The sequence below is a fragment of the Syngnathoides biaculeatus genome, chromosome 19 (assembly GCF_019802595.1).
Source record: "Syngnathoides biaculeatus isolate LvHL_M chromosome 19, ASM1980259v1, whole genome shotgun sequence".
NCBI lineage: Eukaryota > Metazoa > Chordata > Actinopteri > Syngnathiformes > Syngnathidae > Syngnathoides > Syngnathoides biaculeatus.
Window position 1 is genome coordinate 1,293,109 of NC_084658.1, and position 20,514 is coordinate 1,313,622.

The following is a 20,514-nucleotide window of genomic DNA, read 5'->3' on the forward strand; positions in this document are numbered from 1 at the left end:
TCGAGTTGTTGTTATGTTGAAGGATCCAGCCACAACCCATCTTCAATGCTCTGACTGAGCGAAAGAGGTTGTTCCCCAAAATCTCACAATACATGGCCGTGGTCATTCTCTCCTTAATACAGTGCAGTCGTCCTGGTCCATGTGCAAAAAAACACTCCCAAAGAATGATGCCACCACCCCCATGTTTCACAGTAGGGATGGTGTTCTTGGGATGAAACTCATCATTCATCTTCCTCCAAACACTGTTAGTGGAATTATGACCAAAAAGTCCCATTTTGGTCTCATCTGATCACAAAACTTTCTCCCATGACTCCTCTGTATCATCTAAATTGTCATTGGCAAACTTAAGACGGGCCTTGACATGTGCTGGTTTAAGCAGGGGAACAATCCGTGCCATGCATGATTACAAACCACGACGTCGTACTGTATTACCAACACTCCTCTTGGAAACAGTAGTCCCAGCTCTTTTCAGATCATTGACCAAGTCCTGTTGTGTTGTCCTGGGCTGATTCCTCACCTTTCTAACGATCATTGAGACCCCACAAGGTGATATCTTGCATGGGGCTCTACTCCGATTGAGATTGATCGTCATGTTTAGCTTCTTCCATTCTCTAATGATTGCTCCAACAGTGAACCTTTTTTTTACTAAGCTGTTTGAAATTTCGCCGTAGCCCTTTCAAGCCGTGTGGAGTTGTACAATTTTGTCTCTGGTGTCTTTGGACAGGTCTTCGGTCTTGGCCATGTTACAAGTTTGAGTCTTACTGATTGTATGGGGTGGACAGGTGTCTTTATGCAGCTAAGGTGCATCTTATTCAGGATAATACATGGAGTTGAGGTGGACTTTTTCAAGGCAGACTAACAGGTCTTTGAGGGTCAGAATTCTAGCTGATAGACAGGTGTTCAAATACTTATTTGCAGCTGTATTACACAAATAAACGTTAAAAAAATCATACATTGTGATTTCTGGATTTTTCTTTTTAGATTATCTCTCTCACAGTGGACATCCACCTATGATGAATTTCAGACCCCTCCATGATTTCTAAGTGGGAGAACTTGCAATACAGCAGGGTGTTCAAATACTTATTGACTTCACTCTGTGTGTGTGTGTGTGTGTGTGTGTGTGTGGTGTGTGTGTGTGTGGTGTGTGTGTGTGTATGTATGTATATATATATATATATATATATATATATATATATATATATATATAAAGTGGCAAAGATAATGGATGGATGGATAAATATAAATAAATATATGATGCAACAAATGTGGATATGAGAATTGTTTGTTAAATGATTTCCGGGCTTTCTGTTTTTTTCCATGACTGACCTGTTGCGCTTACATTTCCTACTACGTATATACTGCCAATAATTTAACTTAATTTTAAATGATTAATTAATTTCAAAACATTTAATTCAAAACATTCATAGTTCTGGTCAGCAGCTCCCTATCTCTACTATACACAATATTGATGTTGCTTTGCTTCTCCCACCTGAGATACTGGATGGTGGACCATCTATAGTCTCACCAAATTCCTCACACTCCTTCTTGAGCTTGACAGCATCCTTCACCAGCACTGCTGATGTCCACCAAAAGGATTGAGGATTGCCAATACGAGAGGTAGATGTGGACCTTTTATCACAAAAGATGAAACATAGAGCATCGGCTTAAAGTTTTTTTTTTAGCCAGTCCAATAAGATAACATTGAATTTAATGAGGTAAAAACAGAGCTTATCTAGTCAGCCTTGGGTATAATATCTCAGCTGACTTGAGATATTTAAGGTTTTAGTTGTCACTTCGTATCAAGAATGGAAATAGAGCTCTCTTTTCCAGCCAGTGCCTCCACTGTGTGCCAGTGCCAGTGCCACCTTGCCTGCCAGCAGTTCTCGATCATGGATATCATAATTTCTTCACCAGGAGAGAGGTTCTTTTAAACATATGCACAAGGATGTAGCGTACTATCATTGAAGTTTTTCTGGTGAAGCACTGCTCCGATGCCAACCTCAACCTGTCAATCTCAACAATTAACTGCTTTCAGGAGTCCAAAAGAGTGAGGATATGGAGTGAGGTTAAATACTGAACATGAAGTAACAACGAGTCACAGATGAGGGAAAGCACACAGAAACATTAAAATACCAAGGGTCATGAATACTTTTCAATTTATTTGAAAAGTTTCATACTAAAGCTATTTAGACTTCCATAGAATGACTCTCTAACATGGACTTAGTATAAGGGTATATATTTCATTTTTAAAAAATGGTTTTGTCATAGTCATGTCCAGAAAAGGCCCCTCTTACAGCTATTTTTGTATGACCCATATTTTTATCCACTTTATCCATACAGTGCTGTTCAAAAACCCATCCTGGGTTCCAGGGGTTTGCCTAGCTATGACACACAAAGGTTTCAAATCATCAAATGAGTTTTAATATCACTCAAAGGCAACTTCTGGAAATACAAAAATCATTGTGGCCCGTGTTAAAATTTTCTTTAGCCCCCAGCCTCAGTTAAAAAATAAATTACATCCGACCCACTAGCACCATTTACTCCTGTATAAAATATAAGTAATCTTTCAATCTCTGCAATGATCGAAGAACATGGCTTCATTTTTTTTTCTTCACAAAAATTTGCTTCGTGATCACTGTATCACCTCATAGGGGCGAAACCCTTGATGTGCACTATCCTTAATAATAATTGCCACGCTCGTCCCACTGAAGCCCAAGTCTTTATGTCTGTCATGTCCGTCACTGTTAATCTTTTCTCTGATTTTTTTTTTTTAATTATATTAGGCTTCGTTTCCACGGTCAGTGCTTTTCTTTCAGCTGGAGCAGCATTACTAAAAAAAAAAAAAAAAACCAGCTTTCTTCTTTTGGGCCATAATGTGTAAAAAGGTGGACGAAAAAGGCAAATAAACTCTGAGCCCACAAACACAGATAAGCAATATGTATGAGCTAAGCAGAAACACTATGGAGCTGGGGCCATAATGGCGGACAAGATTGGGGCATCGTAAAGTCGAAACATTTTAGGTCGAGACCATCTTAACGCAAGAACACCATGTACTACAAGGGTAAGCTGGAAGTTGGCAACGCTGACTGCCAAAGCACTGCAAACTTTTCACTCAAGGTGAATTTATCAAAGACTGTGTGCTAAAAATCGTTGAGAATAGTTGTCATGAGAAGAAACAATATTTTGCCAATGTTTGCCTGGCTCTTAACACTGGTACAGAGAATTAAAGACGTTTCGTTAGATATTCAGAAGCAAAGACAAAAGGAGCAGAGTTTGACTTGTGTTTGTTAGCCAGCAACGAAAGCATGGGCGTGTGACAGTTTTTAGAGGCATGGACAGCGACATGAATGTGACAGTAAAGCTTTTCAACCTCCAGAGCCTCAAAGACCTAACAAGAATATCTATTTGTTTCGCTTTGTTTTGCCAAAGATTAAATGAAACTTGTTTTTTTTCTTCTGGAGTGTCCCGTTAGGGGTCACCACTGCGTGTATCTTTTTCCATCTAAGTCTTAGATGGAAAGTTGCTCCGCATGTCAGCGTAACCCATTGCATATTACACAGGCAACCTCTCGTGATGAAGACTCTTCCTGAAGGCTTGTCATCAGCAATGTCAGTCATGATTCGATCTGTAAACTTCATTTGAGGATGGCCTCTGAATCATTGACTTTTCAGTCAGTTTTGCGAAGAAGTTGGCTCTGAGTTCACGGTGCTCTTGTACCACACACAAGTTCGATGGCTGTCAAGAGGGCGGGTATTGAGGCGAGTCTTTGAAGTCTATGACGAGGTTGTTTAGTTTCTTCGACATCAAAACAACCCCCTGGCTGATGAACTGGATAGCTCACAAACGCACCAGAGGATCGCACATCTCGCTGACCTGTTTGAATGATTGAATCGGCTCAACCTTTTGCTGCTAGGCACAAGTGTCAACATTATCCGGGGGAAGGACAAATTTCAGCTTTTCTGGAGAAGTTGGCTTTATGGGAGAAATGAGTGGGAAATGATAACTTTGCTAATTTCCCACCACTTGACAGCTTCGATCTGAGAGAAGCTGATATCAAAGAAGTCCAGCAGCATTTGAAAACACTGCGGGTAAGTTTTGACCACTATTTTACACCTGATGAATTGTCTGGAAAAGAAGAATCATGGGTTCAAGATCCTTTTGGCATCAATCTTGACACGATGCACGACGATGACGACAGAAAAGATGAACTAATCGAACTCCGTCATTCAGAAGCCATCTGACAACAATTTGCGAACAAGTCAAACTGCACCTTTTGGCGCGAGGGGTTGCAACTGTTCCCAAAACTCGCCAAATCAGCCATGGAACATACAAGTGTGAGGCAGGGTTTTCAACTCTATTAGATGTGCAGACGAATAAACGAAATCGTCTGGAAGCTAATCATGATGTGAGAATTGCCTTTTCCAGTGTTGAACCGCGTTTTGATTTATTGTGCAAAAATAAAAAGCAGGAGCACGTGAGCCACTAAAATTGACCATTTCTTTGTACCAGAATGGCATAGCTGTACACAGCACTACATTATTGGTGAAAGTTGAGGTTGGGAGTCTGCGAGCTTTTGAACGACTCACTGGGGGTCCGGAACCAGGTTGACTTTGGGAACCACTGATCTAAGCCTATCTGTTGCATCTTCCTCTTCAACACCAACTGCCCTCATGTCTTCCCTAACCACATCCATAAACCTTCTCTTTGGTCTTCCTCTCGCCCTTTTGCCTGGCAGCTCCATCTTCGGCACCCTACCACCAATATACTCACTCTCTCGCCTCTGAACATGTCCAAACCATCGAAGTGTGCTCTCTCAAACCTTGTCTCCAAAACATCCAACTTTGGCTGTCCTCTAATGAGCTCATTTCTAATACTATCCAACCTGCTCACCCCGAGCAAGAACCTCAACATTTTCATTTCTGCTACCTCTAGCTCCGATTCCTGTTGTCTCTTCTGTTCCACCGTCTCTAATCAGTACAACATGGCCGGCCTCCCCACTGTTTTATAAACTTTGCTCTTCATCCTAGCAGTAACATAACACACCAGACACCTTCCGCCAGCTGTTCCAACCTGCTAGGACGTGTTTCTTCACTTCCTTACCACACTCACCATCGCTCTGCATTTTTGATCCCAGGTATTTGAAGTCATCCACCCTTACTATCTCTTCTCCCTGTAGCCTCACCATTCCCCCCTACCCATCTTATTTATGAACATATATTCCGTTTTACTTCATCTAATCTTCATTCCTCTCCTTCCCAGTGCATCCCTCCATCTTTCTAATTGTTTATCCATCTCCTCCCTTATTTCACTCCAGATCACAATGTCATCTGCGAACATTATGGTCCAAGGAGATTCTAGTCTAACCTCATCTGTCAGCCTATCCATTACGGGGTGGACAGGTGTGTTTATGCAAAAAATGGTCAAGCTTTGGTCAGCCTTTGGATTTCCACAATACATTTTTAAGCAAGCTGTCATAGTCCCAACATTTAAAGTCTCTACACTCAGTTGTAGGCTCTGTGCATTTCTCTTTTTCTTCTGCCTATCAATCTGGTTTCCTCCAGTTATTTGTCTTTGACCTACAGCAACTGAATTTCCACCGAGGTCCTGCGGGTTAACGGTGCCGGGGTTGGGCGTTCTTAACCCAGGCCATGACCGATCTGGTATGGGATTCTTGAGATCTTCTACTCTTCCTTCTCTCTCATTTTCTTCATTCATCAACTCCTCAAAGTATTCTTTCCATCTATCTAGCAAACAACTGACACCAGTCAGCACATTTCCATCCCTATCCTTAATCAACCTTACCTGCTGCACATCCTTCCCATCTCTAACGGTCTGTCTGACCAACCTGCAGAGATCCTTTTCTCTTTCTTTCATGTCCAACCTGGTGTACATGTCATCATATGCCTCTAGTTTAGCCTTTGCCACCTCTTCCTTTGCCCTATGTCGCATCTCAAGGTATTCCGTTCACCTCTCCTCAGTCCTCTCAGTGTCCCACTTCTTCTTTGCTAATCTTTTTCCTTGTATGACTTCCTGTATTTTGGAGTTCCACCAAGTCTCCTGCTCCCCTTTCCTACCAAAAGACACGCCAAGTAATCTCCTGCCACTCTCCCTGATCACCTTGGCCATAGTAATTAAGTCTTCTGGGAGGTCCTCCTGTCCATGAAGAGCCTGTCTCACCTCTTTCCGAAATGCCGTATAACATTCTTTCTTTCTCAGCTTCCACCACATGGTTCTCTGCTCTACGTTTGTCTTCTTAATCTTCCTACCCACCACCAGTCATCCTCCACACCACCATCCTATGCTGCCGAGCTACAGTCTCCCCTACCACTTCTTTACAGTCAGTAACCTCTTTCAGATTACATCGTCTGCACAAAATATAATCCACCTGCGTGCTTCTACCTCCGCTCTTGTAGGTCACTATATGTTCCTCCCTCTTCTGGAAATAAGTGTTCACTACAGCCATCTCCATCCTTTTTGCAAAGTCCACCACCATCTGTCCCTCAAAGTTCCTTTCCTGGATGCCGTATTTACCCACCCCTTCTTCATCACCCCTGTTTCCTACACACAACTCTCACTCTGTCTGTGGTGCTCAGAACTACTTCATCTAGTTCCTTATAGAATTTCTCTTTCACCTCTAGGTCAAATCCTACCTGTGGGGCATAGCCGCTAATGTCATCATACATAACACCCTCCATTTCAAATGTAAGCCTCATCACTCGATCTGATACTCTTTTCACCTCCAGACATTCTTAGCCAGCTCTTCCTTTAAAATAACCCCCACTCCGTTCCTCTTCCCATCTATTCCATAGTAAAATGATCTAAACGCTGCTCCTCAATTTCTAGCCTTACTAACTTTCCACCTGCTCTTCTGGATGCACAATATATAAACCTTTGTCCTAATCATCATGTCAACCAACTCTTGAGCTGTTCCTGTCATAGTCCCAACATTCAAAGTCCCGACACTCAGTTGTAGGCTCTGTGCATTCCTCTTTTTCTTCTGACGATGGATTCAGTTTCCTCCTTTTCTTTGTCTTCGACCCACAGTAGCTGAATTTCCACCGACGTCCTGCAGGTTAGGGGTGCCGGGGTTGGTCGTTGTTAACCTGCCCACGACTGATCCGGTATGGCATTCTTTAGAGGAATGCTCATATTTGTTTGTAACAGTTTTACGGTGGATGCCCTTCCTGATGCAACCCTCTGCATTTATCCGGACATGGGACTGGCCTACAGATTACACTGACTTGTGCCCCCATTTTTCTCCAGACAAGAGCACTGATTTCAAACTAGTGAACATTTGTACGCTTTGCTTATTTAATGAATTGTTTATTCTCGTTTCAATGTATTCTATTGCTTTTATCATCGCAGAAACATTTTTACTTGAAATTATCAGTTAATCATAATAATTCTTCTTATTATAATTATAGTAAAGGTTTTACCCATTTTTTTGGGTGCCCCCAATATTCCACAGGCCTCGCAAACCCTAGGCTCCGCCTATCTCACTTAATTGATGAGCCAGCCTTGGTGGTGACTCTTTGTGGCTCTTGGTCGATGCACAAGCAGCACAAGTGAGCCGCCATTCAAAGTAGTTTATACTGTACTCTTCGTGGCTAGGCGTTAATCATTACACGGATCTATATTGCATGACTGCAAGACTGCACTCAACAACGAAAACTATGACAAATCACCTGTGCTGTGCATTAATCATTAATGCACAGCACAGGTGATTTGTCATTGGTCTGTCTAAGTCAATCAGCAAGGATTATCTTGCGTTCCAATTTCAATGTCCACTGTAGAAACCAGAACCCAGCAGCATGGTTTATATTAAGTCACGTTTAACTTAAGTTACGCTTTTAAGGTCCTGATTTGCCCAGATTTAACTGACATTGCTGCACAGATATTCTTAAACTAATTATTGTTATTTTAAGGGCCCAACCTTGTCAAAGGGGCGTTTTCTAGAAGTAAGCTATTGCAAAGCACATAATGAGAAAGTGATTTTAGCCATGAGGGATAATTATACACCTCCATCAGAAAAATTAAGTTTGTCCAAATGTACAAGGTCCTTATCTCTTATCAATTGTATATTCGTCTCTCCCCCCCCACTCCCCACTCCCATACACTTTCTCCAGCTTTTGCATGCAGGTCTCCAAAGAGTGCATTTTGCCGTGATAAAGAGAAATTTTGGTTCGAAGCACTTAAAGGACAAAGCTGCATTTTGAAGTGGAAATAAGAAGACTTTTTAATGTATATGTAATGTATATTTAAAAAAGCACTCAAATGTTTTTTGATGGACATGTCCAAAACCACACTTTGCACTACACAGTATACTATAATTATTAAGCAGCTATGTTCCCCAGGGTGTTTGATCTTTTTTTTCCCGGAAAAAATAAATGTGTGACTTGTCATCATTCTGTTAAAAAAAGAGAACTGATACAATATGATATGAGAGCACTTCAGCACCAATTGAAATAATGTGATTGTTATAAATTATAGTAAACTGATACCACAAGAGAAACACAAAGTAGGAGGCAAATAGCCTCTTAATAGCACATAGGTGTGAATATGAATGTTTCGTTTGTCTATAGCGCTTGTGCACCTACGTCAAAAAAAATCACGTGATTTTTTTTTTACATCACCATATTACCGGTCAAACAAAGCATTGTTGCAAGTTGATTCTGTTGAGACGAAACGAAAATATGTCTCATAGCACGACACCCAGAGTTTTGTTTGATACCGTTAAACATTTTGATGGTGATAATAAATGAAGGTACGTGGAAACATTTGAGACACTTGGCATTGAGGATCCATATTTAATGCTGAAGTCGCTGTTTCCACTGATAAGAAATTTAACTTAATTCACTTCCGCTTGTCTTGGACAACTGGATATACACATGCATCTGCTGAGTAAGTCATTGAGATTTACACAGAAGAGTTTGAAAGCGTATAACAGTTTGGACAAATACAAATACTTCGTTGCTGGATCTGTTTTCAATCAAGAATAAATCCCACATAGTGATCCATCCAGTTTAATTGCCGAAATCCATCAATCTTTTCTTGTCTTTTCAGCTGGTATTCTATGGGATGATATCTTTGAAGAACTGCCTCGTCTATTGTGACAACCAACAGCACAGCAGGTCTCGGGCAATTTGAAAAATCTGCTCCGGTTCAACGACTCCCGCACTGCCAAGCAGCATTGTTTGACCGGCAATATGGCGCCGTGCAAACCGTGACATCATGAGCACGAGCTCTATACGGCAACAAGGTCAGAATCTATTGAAATGAACATACTATACTCTAAAGTGGCCTTGAAAACTATTTATTTGCGGCCCAAACATCGTTGTTGAGATGAATATTTGGGCAAAATATATGGGGAAACCCTTCAAAGCCTTAAATATACAGCAATCAAATGACAAACAGTAAGTGCAATGGGAACTAAGTGTGCCTTCTTGCGCATAACGATTCTTACGCCACTGTGGAAAATGGTTCATTAGTAACATCAAAATTGTTGGGACGAGGTCAGAGAAAACGAACACTTGACAGTAAAATTAACTTGTCGCACAGTTAGTTGCAACACTGTAATAAGGAGTGGCATTACTGGGCCAATTCTAAAATATTACCCAACCCTTCCTTGAGTTGTCACCTTATCATGCTGGAGGGATTTGTGTGACCCAATGATACTAAAAGCTACATTGTCTCAGGCTTTATGCCCCTGGTAGGGTTACCCATAGCAAAAAGGTCCTAAGTGAGGGACCCAAAAAGCACAACTCCAAAAACCCAGATGAAAAAACATTCAGGAAGACGTTTTCCCTTGCCCGGACACGGGTTTGCCGCGCGACCTGGAGGTGGGGCTCCGAGGTGAGTGCCTGTTGGCACCCATGGAGCCTGGCCAGGCACAGCCCAAAATGGTAATGTGGGTCCACTTTCCCATGGGCTCACCACCTGTGAAAGGGCCAATAGGGCCATAGCCCTCAATGTGGGCTGGGTGGTGATCGAAGGTGGGCACCTTGGTGAGCTGATCCCTGGCTACAAAACCTGGCTTTTGGGACATTAAATTATACCCCTGGCAAGGAAGGAGCTCGAGCTGGTGTGTCAGATCGAGAAGTTCTGACTAGATATCATCAGGCTCTCGTCCACACATGGTTTGGTAACGGTCCTCTTGAGAGAGTTGGACTGTCTTCCACTCTTGGAGTTGCCCACAGTGAGAGGTGCTGTGCAGGTGTAGGTATTCTTATTGCTTTACTGCTTGCTGCCTGTGCATTTGGTAGACAAGAGGGTAGCCTACCCCACCGTCAGGTTTTGGGACGGATCTTGACTGTCAAATCCACCTAACAATACCCATCATTTTGGAGTCCTGGGAGGTGGTGCTGGAGAGCACTCCCACTCTCGGCTGTGGGTCCTGACCCAAAGAACAAAATCTGGGACACAACCGGCCAAAATGAGTTTTCTCCATGGGGTGTCTGGGCTCTTCTTTAGAAGCTTGCTGTCATGATCCTGCCGCTCCAGCACAAGCTGTGCAGGTGCCCGCGCGGGTGCGCTGATTAGGAGGTGCACATCTGCGCCTCATGCAGCCTGATTACGCTGTGGATTTATATGACCCTGATGACAACTGGTCGGCGCCAGTTCGGTGATCTTCATGTCCCGTTCGTGTGCTCCGGTATCCCTGATCGAACCTGTGTGTACCGACCTTCGCCCGTTCTCCGACCACCCTTGTAAGCCTGACTCCTTTGATACTTCTGCCTGCTTTGATTGTTCCCCTGTGTACCGACTCCTGCCTGCCCGCTCACGTGCTCTCTTCGCCCGACGTCCCAACTACCGCTGCTGCACCGGACTGCCTGCTCGATCCCCGACCTCGGCATATAATAAACGTTTCTCCTTGAACTACCTGGCATCGTCCGAGTCCTGCATTTGGGTCCTACTCTCGTTCCGATGGGACGTGACAGAACTAACTGGCCACAACAGGACCGACGCAAGGTAGACCGTCTGCCGGAGGACCAAGCCAGTCCAATCCGGGTAGGCTCCCTGACGTCCTCTGCTTCCGTGTCTTACGCTCCGCCAGCAAGGTATGAATACGTCCCGAACACGACCCGTCCGCCTCCTCATATTCTTCTGGACTCTGACTTTTCGGAATATCACGTCGAGGTTTTGGCTGTTCCGAGCAGAGCTCACGCAGCAGTTGGAACTGACCCGCTCCCGAGACACGCCCACGTGTCAGTTTCGACTGACTCTCTGCCGACGCTCGTTCACATTGCCCTGGAAATGGATTCGCCACCGCGCAACGCCCACGTTGCTGTTTAAACTAATGCACTGCAAGTTCACGTGGAAGTGGGGACCCACCCGATGCCGCCTCACGTTGCTGTCCAGGAGGTGGCGACGTCTCCACAGCAGCTTCTCGTCCGTGCCCTGGAGTACCAGTGGCGACCGGTCCGCGGTCACTCCCCGGTCTTGCTCTGTCGGCGACCGGTCCTCTCCATCATCCTATTCACTCCAGATGGCTCCCAGCCGCTCCATGACCTGGCCTCGTTGGTGACCAATCCACGGCTGCCCATTGACCAAGCCTCGGTGGCGACCAATCCCTGGTCGTCTGGCAACTACGCCGTGGGAGGTTCTCGTCCGGAGCAGTGGCCTGCCTCGTTCTGGTGCCTGCTTCGCCGTTTGGTTCCTCACAGAGGTCGTCCGCCCGAATCGCCCCTTGGGGACCCTGGTGCTTGGTGTCCGGGTCATCCTCCTGACCTGTCCACCCGGACGCCTTGCGTTTGGTGGCCTGGATGGCCACCAGACTGGGGTTCGGAGGGGGGGGCGTGTCCTCCTCCGGACACCCCTTCAGCCCACCTCTGCCTGTGTTAATTATTGTCTGTGTTTTTTCGTTTAGGCACGTCTGGGAGCCGTGCCTTTGAGGGGGGGGGGGTACTGTCATGATCCTGCCGCTCCAGCACAAGCTGTGCGGGTGCCCGCGCGGGTGCGCTGATTGGGAGGTGCACACCTGCGCCTCATGCAGCCTGATTATGCTGTGGATTTATATGACCCCGATGACAACTGGCCGGCGCCAGTTCGTTGATGTTCATGTCCCGTTCGTGTGCTCCGGTATCCCTGATCGAACCTGTGTGTACCGACCTTCGCCCGTTCTCCGACCACCCTTGTGAGCCTGTCTCCTTTGATACTTCTGCCTGCTTTGATTGTTCCCCTGTGTACCGACTCCTGCCTGCCCGCTCACCTGCTCTCTTCGCCCGACGTCCCAAATACCGCTGCTGCACCGGACTGCCTGCTCGATCCCCGACCTCGGCATATAATAAACGTTTCTCCTTGAACTACCTGGCATCGTCCGAGTCCTGCATTTGGGTCCTACTCTCGTTCCAATGGGACGTGACACTTGCGACGTGGCTGGGAGACGAAAGTCCGTGTTTTCCTTGCTGAGGCTGTTGCCCTGCGACCCAACCTTGGATAAGCGGATGAAAATGAATGAATGAATGAATGAATGAATGAATCAATCAATCAATCAATCAATAAATCAACGAATGAATGAACCCCCTCAAATAATTTGGTATTTTTTATCCTTCGTGTTTATCCTTTATTATTTTATTCTGTGTCACTGTCACTGGAGTCGAGGGCCTGTTGGAGTCTAACCAAGCTATCTTCTAAGAAAGAAAAATCCAGAAATCACAATGTATGATTTTTTTAACGATTTATTTGTGTGATACAGTTCCAAATAAGTCTTTGAACACCTGAGAAAACCAATGCTAATATTTGGTACAGGAGACTTTGTTTGGAATTTCAGAGGTCAAACATTTTCTATGGTTGTTCACCATGTTTGCACACACTGCAGGAGGGATTTTGGCCCACTCCTCCACACAGATCTTCTCTAGATCAGAAAGGTTTCTGGGCTGTTGCTGGGAAACACGGAGTTTCAACTCCCTCCAAAGATTTTCTATTGGGTTTAGGTCTCGAGACTGGCCACGCCAGAACCTTGATATGCTTCTTACGGAGCCACTCCTTGGTTTTCCTGGCTGTGTGCTTCAGGTCATTTTCATGTTGAAAGACCCAGCCACTAGGTTGTTCCCCAAAATCCGCGGTCATCCTCTCCTTAATACAGTGCAGTCGTCCACTCCAATTGAAATTGACCGTCATGTTGAGCTTCTTCCATTTTCTAATGATTGCTCCAACAGTGGACCTTTTTTCCACCAAGCTGCTTGGGAATTTCTCTGTACCCCTTTCCAGCCGTGTGGATTTTTAAAATTTCGTCTCTGGTGTCTTTGGACAGCTTTTTGGTCTTGGCCATGTTACAAGTTTGAGTCTTACTGATTCTATGGGGTGGACAGGTGTCTTTATGCAGCTAACGACCTCACATAGGTGCATCTGATTCAGGATAATACATGTGGAGAGGAGGTGGACTTTTAAAGGCTGACTAACAGGTCTTAGAGGGTCAGAATTCTAGCTTATACACAGGTGTTCAAATACTTATTTGCAGCTGTATCACACAAATAAATTGTTAAAAAGTCATACATTTTGATTTCTGGATTTTTCTTTTTAGAGTATCTCTCTCACAGTGCACATGCACCTACGATGAAATTTTCAGACCCCTCCATTATTTCTAAGTGGGAGAACTTGAATATAGCAGGGTGTTCAAATACTTATTTTGTTCACTGTATTAACAATAACACACTAATAATATGTACTCCTCCAAACCATTAGATATGAAATCTGACAGATTTCAATTAATGTGCATGAAACAAGACTTTTTAACTTGAACTTTTATTCAGTAATAATTTGCTCATTGTTTCTAAACATTTGTTGAGCTATCTGAGGAAAAAAAAAATTCCCACAGCAAATGGAAATATCAGAAATTATACGGAAACAATGATGATCTTCTTCTTCTTCTTCTTCTTTTCCTTTCGGCTTGTCCCGTTAGGGGTCGCCACAGCGTGTCATCTTTTGCCATCTTAGCCTATCTCCTGCATCTTCCTCTCGAACCCCAACTGCCCTCATGTCTTCCCTCACCACATCCATAAACCTTCTCTTTGGTGTTCCTCTCGCCCTTTTGCCTGGGAGCTCCATCCTCAGCATCCTTCTACCAATATACTCATTCTCTCGCCTCTGAACATGTCCAAACCATCGAAGTCTGCTCTCTCGAATCTTGTCTCCAAAACATCCAGCTTTGGCTGTCCCTCTAATGAGCTCATTTCTAATCCTATCCAACCTGGTCACTCCGAGCGAGAACCTCAACATCTTCATTTCTGCCACCTCCAGTTCAGCTTCCTGTTGTTTCTTCAGTGCCACCGTCTCTAATCCGTACATCATGGCCGGCCTCACCACTGTTTTGTAAACTTTGCCCTTCATCCTAGCAGACACTCTTCTGTCACATAACACACCAGACACCTTTCGCCAGCTGTTCCAACCTGCTTGGACCCGTTTCTTCACTTCCTGACCACACTCTCCATTGCTCTGTATTGTTGACCCCAAGTATTTGAAGTCGTCCACCCTCGCTATCTCTTCTCCCTGTAGCCTCACTCTTCCCCCTCTACTTTTCTCATTCACGCACATATATTCTGTTTTACTTCGGCTAATCTTCATTCCTCTCCTTTCCAGTGCATGTCTCCATCTTTCCAATTGTTCCTCTGCGTGCTCCCTGCTTTCACTGCATATGACAATATCATCTGCGAACATCATGGTCCAAGGGGATTCCAGTCTAACCTCATCTGTCAGCCTATCCATTACCACTGCAAACAGGAAGGGGCTCAGAGCTGATCCCTGATGCAGTCCCACCTCCACCTTAAATTCCTCTGTCACACCTAAGGCACACCTCACCATTGTTCTGCTGCCATCATACATGTCCTGTACCATTTTAACATACTTCTCTGCCACACCAGACTTACGCATGCAGTACCACAGTTCCTCTCTTGGTACTCTGTCATAGGCTTTCTCTAGATCCACAAAGACACAATGTAGCTCCTTCTGACCTTCTCTGTACTTTTCCACGAGCATCCTCAAGGCAAATAATGCATCTGTGGTACTCTTTCTAGGCATGAAACCATACTGTTGCTCGCAGATACTTACTTCTGTCCTGAGTCTAGCCTCCACTACTCTTTCCCATAACTTCATTGTGTGGCTCATCAACTTTATTCCTCTATAGTTCCCACAGCTCTGAACATCCCCTTTGTTCTTAAAAATGGGAACTAGAACACTTTTCCTCCATTCTTCAGGCATCTTTTCGCCCGCTAGTATTCTGTTGAATAAGTTGGTCAAAAACTCCACAGCCATCTCTCCAAATTGCTTCCATACCTCTACCGGTATGTCATCAGGACCAACTGCCTTTCCATTTTTCATCCTTTGTAGTGCCTTTCTGACTTCCCCCTTAGTAATCATTTCCACTTCCTGGTCCTTCACTCTTGCCTCTTCAACTCTTCCTTCTCTCTCATTTTCTTCATTCATCAACTTCTCAAAGTATTCTTTCCATCTATTTAGTACACTACCGGCACCAGTCAACACATTTCCATCTCTATCCTTAATCACCCTTACCTGCTGCACATCCTTCCCATCTCTATCCCTCTGTCTGGCCAACCTGTAGAGATCCTTTTCTCCTTCTTTCGTGTCCAACCTGGTGTACATGTCTTCATATGCCTCTTGTTTAGCCTTTGCCACCTCTACCTTTGCCCTACGTCGCATCTCGATGTACTCCTTTCACCTCTCCTCAGTCCTCTCAGTATCCCACTTCTTCTTCGCTAATCTCTTTCCTTGTATGACTCCCTGTATTTTGGGGTTCCACCACCAAGTCTCCTTCTCCCCTTTCCTACCAGATGACACACCAAGTACTCTCCTGCCTGTCTCTCTGATCACCTTGGCTGTCGTCGTCCAGTCTTCCGGGAGCTTCGGTTGTCCATCGAGAGCCTGTCTCACCTCTTTCCGGAAGGCCGCACGACATTCTTCCTTTCTCAGCTTCCACCACATGGTTCTCTGCTCTACCTTTGTCTTCTTAATCTTCCTACCCACCACCAGAATCATCCTACATACTACCATCCTATGCTGTCGAGCTACACTCTCCCCTACCACTACTTTACAGTCAGTAACCTCCTTCAGATTACATCGTCTGCACAAAATATAATCTACCTGCGTGGTTCTACCTCCGCTCTTGTAGGTCACTATATGTTCCTCCCTCTTCTGGAAATAAGTGTTCACTACAGCCATCTCCATCCTTTTTGCAAAGTCCACCACCATCTGCCCTTCAAAGTTCCTTTCCTGGATGCCGTACTTACCCATCACTTCTTCATCGCCCCTGTTTCCTTTACCAATGTGTCCTTTCACCGCCTGCATGAAGCTTACTCTATCGGAGTAAGAAGCACCAAAAGTCATATTAATTATAAGCACTTTTGTCATTATTGGTTAGCAACACCATAATGTTATTTAAAAGAATTCAATTCTTATTGTACTCTAAAAATGTTGGTCTTACATAAATGCACAAATACACCTGTATTTAGTTTTTAAAATACTGCAGTCAAAATGTACGGGTGTGGTCAGTCACGCTCGCAAATAAAGTTACTGGATTAATATTACGTAACTGTAAGTTAAAAATAAAATAAATACATAACTAAAATAGAAAACAAAAATTTCAAACTCAGAAATTATAATTTCTCATTTCAACTGATATTTGAAGAAGATGATATAAAACGGTATTTAAAATTTTTCATCAATAAAAATTCTTGATCTGACGAACTTTATCTAAGGAAAAGTTAAATGCACTGGCCTGTCAAGGAATAAACACGAACGGTCTATACCATCTATGTTTTGATAATGTTGAAAGTTTAGTTCAACATAATCAGCATTAGTGACAACAAGCTAGCAATACATTGTAACAAACATTCCTGTCTGCAATCATGATGTATTGTTATAATCTACCATAATCTACGGCGGTATCTATTGTCAATCCATTGATGACACCTAGAGTAGATCTATATCTTCCTAAAGCATGTAGTGGGAAAATTTTTCAACTTCAAGATAACGCGTACCACGGGGAAAAGTTTTCAACTTCAAGATAACGCGTACCACGGGGAAAATGACGGTTCGCATTTAGATATATGGACGGACTGGTCTAACGTGATCATTTAGATCAAGTCAAAGTAAATCACAATGTCACATATTATAGTTAGATCCTGAAACATTACCTGTGTTACATCCCAGAAATGTTTTCAATGTTACTCAGGGGTGCCTGGATTTTTTTCCCCCCCAGCCGTCACACGATCAACCAAAACTGCTTCGCGATCGATGCATTGAGCACCCCTGGTGTAACTGAATTTCCTTTGACATGCCTCCTGATGATGATGACATTCGACATACTGTAAATACGCTCGCAATACGTGAAGCAGCAGAACATGTGCTTTTGGCATCACTTCCGTACATGCTGAGTACAATTAACTTGCATTTCCTGTTTCCAGGTGATACTGATTGTTTAGGAGCAGGCTTGTTTTGTTAACGTCTATGAAATAAACACGTCAATTAATGTAAAGACCACACAATAAGCAACGTCTTTCAATATTTTTTCTACTCGTAACAAATTTTACACGTGTGATTTTTCGTGCTCGACTGTGCTGATTTGCGAGTCCGATGGTGCGCGGGGTGAACGCGCTCGTCAAATGTGAGTGACTGATACTGTATGGCTCTTTTGAAACTGCATTTCAAAATATTTGATCTTTATGGCTCCCTATGTCGAAAAGGTTTCCAACCCCTGGTCTAACCAGTTGTTCCACCGTGCTGCCGAGTAAAAGTATCATTAGTTCTGAACAGCAGACGCATTGGAAGTTTTTTTCTGGTCTCGTCAACTCCTATGACTTGGTCCCAAAAGCAAAGGCAGAAAGTCGGGCCAAAACGTGCACATTCAGTCATCTGCTGCAGAGCAATATTCAGAATTACATCTGTCTGGGTGTGTAGAATGGATCAGGCAGAGTACAAAGCAGCCCATGACGACAGTGAACCTCTCCACCCACACACACTACCAGGAAAAACTTATCGGATCTCTACGATTCATGGAAATTACTTATTTTGAATTCAAAACGGCATTTTTCCCCCAAAGGGTAATGATTTGCATGCATGCTATTAGAATCCCCTGTGCCGCCAGTTATCCCGTTAGCTTGGGAGAGCTCAACATCTGATATCTCTATTTTTCACGATTTTGGAACCTTCTTTTTAATACTTTTCATTTATCTGAATTTGTTAGGATCGTTAACAACATTGTTTGCTGTGGAGTGTCAAAATTACAACACTATTTTTACATTACAAGGACTTCTAATCTCAAACAGATTAACTAAAATTCAGAACAGCTATAACCAAAGATCCAAGCCAAATTCATTTGGTCCACAAATTTGTCAATCAAGCTAAAGGGTATTCAAACAAAATACAAAATTTCACTAGCTGTTAGAAAATTTGACTTTGGAGGATCCATTCTATTTACAGCATAATAACACACCCCCACAAAAAGAGCCATTGTATAAAAATACACAAAGCTCTCACCCGTTTGCCCAGGAAAATCATCAACAAGCAGGCACCGACCGTGGCTGCCATCATCATGTAGCAGGCTTTCACTCGCACTTTGTTTCTGGCAGCGTCAAGCACTTCAAACCTGTGGCACACACACACACACACACACGAAATGCATTGAAGTCATTCCTAATGCAAGTTATGTAATAGCCTCTGTTGCCTCCAACAAAAAGCCTCCCAGGCAGCATAGTTGTCTTTCAGATTTAGTTCCATCATAAATTTACATATGTAGTTTCTATTGATAACCACGTGTCTATTGCAACGCATATTATCACTGTATCAATTGTATCAGATATGTGCAGGTGTGTCCCAACACGCACCCCCTACCACTACCTTACAGTCTGTAACCTCCTTCAGATGACATCGTCTGCACAAAATGTAACCCACCTGCGTGCTTCTACTTCTGCTCTTGTAGGTCACCCTATGTTCCTGCCTCTTCTGGAAAAAAGTGTTCACTACTGCCATTTCCATCCTTTTTCCAAAGTTCACCACTATTTGTCCTTCAAAGTTCCTTTCCTGGATGCCGTACTTACCCATCACTTCTTCATCGCCCCTGTTTCCTTTACCAATGTGTCCATTACAATCTGCACCAATCACAACTCTCTCGCTGTCTGGGATGCTCAGAACTACTTCATCTAGTTCCTTCCAGAATTTCTCTTTCAACTCTAGGTCACATCCTACCTGTGGTGCATAGCCGCTAACCACATTATACATAACACCCTCAATTTCAAATTTTAGTCTCATCACTCGATCTGATACTCTTTTTACCTCCAAGACATTCTTAGCCAGCTCTTCCTTTAAAATAACCCCTACTCCATTTCTCTTCCCATCTACTCTGTGGTAGAATAATTTAAACCCTGCTCCCAAACTTCTAGCCTTACTACCTTTCCACCTGCTCTCTTGGATGCACAGAATATCAACCTTTCTCCTAATCATCATGTCAACCAACTCCTGTGCTTTTCCTGTCATAGTCCCAACATTCAAAGTCCCTACACTCAGTTGTAGGCTCTGTGCATTCCTCTTTTTCTTCTGACGCTGGATCCGGTTTCCTCCTCTTCTTTGTCTTCGACCCACAGTAGCTGAATTTCCACCGACGCCCTGTAGGTTAGCAGTGCCGGGGGCGGGCGTTGTTAACCCGGGCCACGACCGATCCGGTATGGGATTCTTTAGATGAACGCTCATATTTGTTTGGCACAGTTTTTACGCCGGATGCCCTTCCTGACGCAACCCTCTGCATTTATCCGAGCTTGGGACCGGCCTACAGATTGCACTGGTTTGTGCCCCCATAGGGCTGCATTCGGAAACAATGATGAGCTTGTCTCAATTTACGATTCACAAACGTACTTACTCATTGTGAAATGTGGTCATGTTTAAAGTGCCACTGACACAAAAATCACATTTTGAAATAGGTATTATGATCAAAACTACTTCTTCTTTTCCTTTCAGCCTGTCCCGTAAGTTATTCCCACATCATGTCATCTTTTTCCATCTAAGCCTATCACATGCATCTTCTTCTCTAACACCCACTGTCCTCATGTCCTCTCTCACAACATCCATCAAACCTTTTCATTGGTCTTCATCTCGCTCTTCTGCCAGGCAGCCTCATCCTCAGCACCCTTCTACCAATATACTCGCTCTCTCGCCTCTGGACATGTCCAAACCATCGAAGTCTGCTCTCTCGAACCTTGTCTCCAAAACATCCAACTTTGGCTGTCCCTCTAACGAGTTCATTTGTAATCCTATCCAACCTGTTCACTCTAAGCGAGAACCTCAGCATCTTTATTTCTGCTACCTCCAGTTCTGCTTCCTGTTGTATCTTCAGAGCCACCGTCTCTAATCCGTACATCATGGCTGGCCTCACCACTGTTTTATAAACTTGCCCTTCATCCAAGAGTGATTTTTGGATTTTTCTGACGCCCCTTCAGAGACTGAAGTTCTTTTATAGAAGAAAACATCTCAGAAGCGAGTGAAGCGACCGGGGCCAATTTACCATATTGT

At 43.9% G+C, this 20,514-nt stretch overlaps 1 long non-coding RNA gene across 2 annotated transcripts in view; it reads left to right on the plus strand.

The window, feature by feature from the left end:
• Positions 1–20,514, plus strand: part of LOC133492927 (uncharacterized) — a 28,953-nt gene that overhangs the window by 7,607 nt on the left and 832 nt on the right. For both annotated transcript variants that reach the window (XR_009792803.1, XR_009792802.1), the window contains exon 2: positions 9,064–9,259. This is a non-coding gene — a long non-coding RNA (uncharacterized LOC133492927). The remainder of the gene's footprint in view (positions 1–9,063; positions 9,260–20,514) is intronic.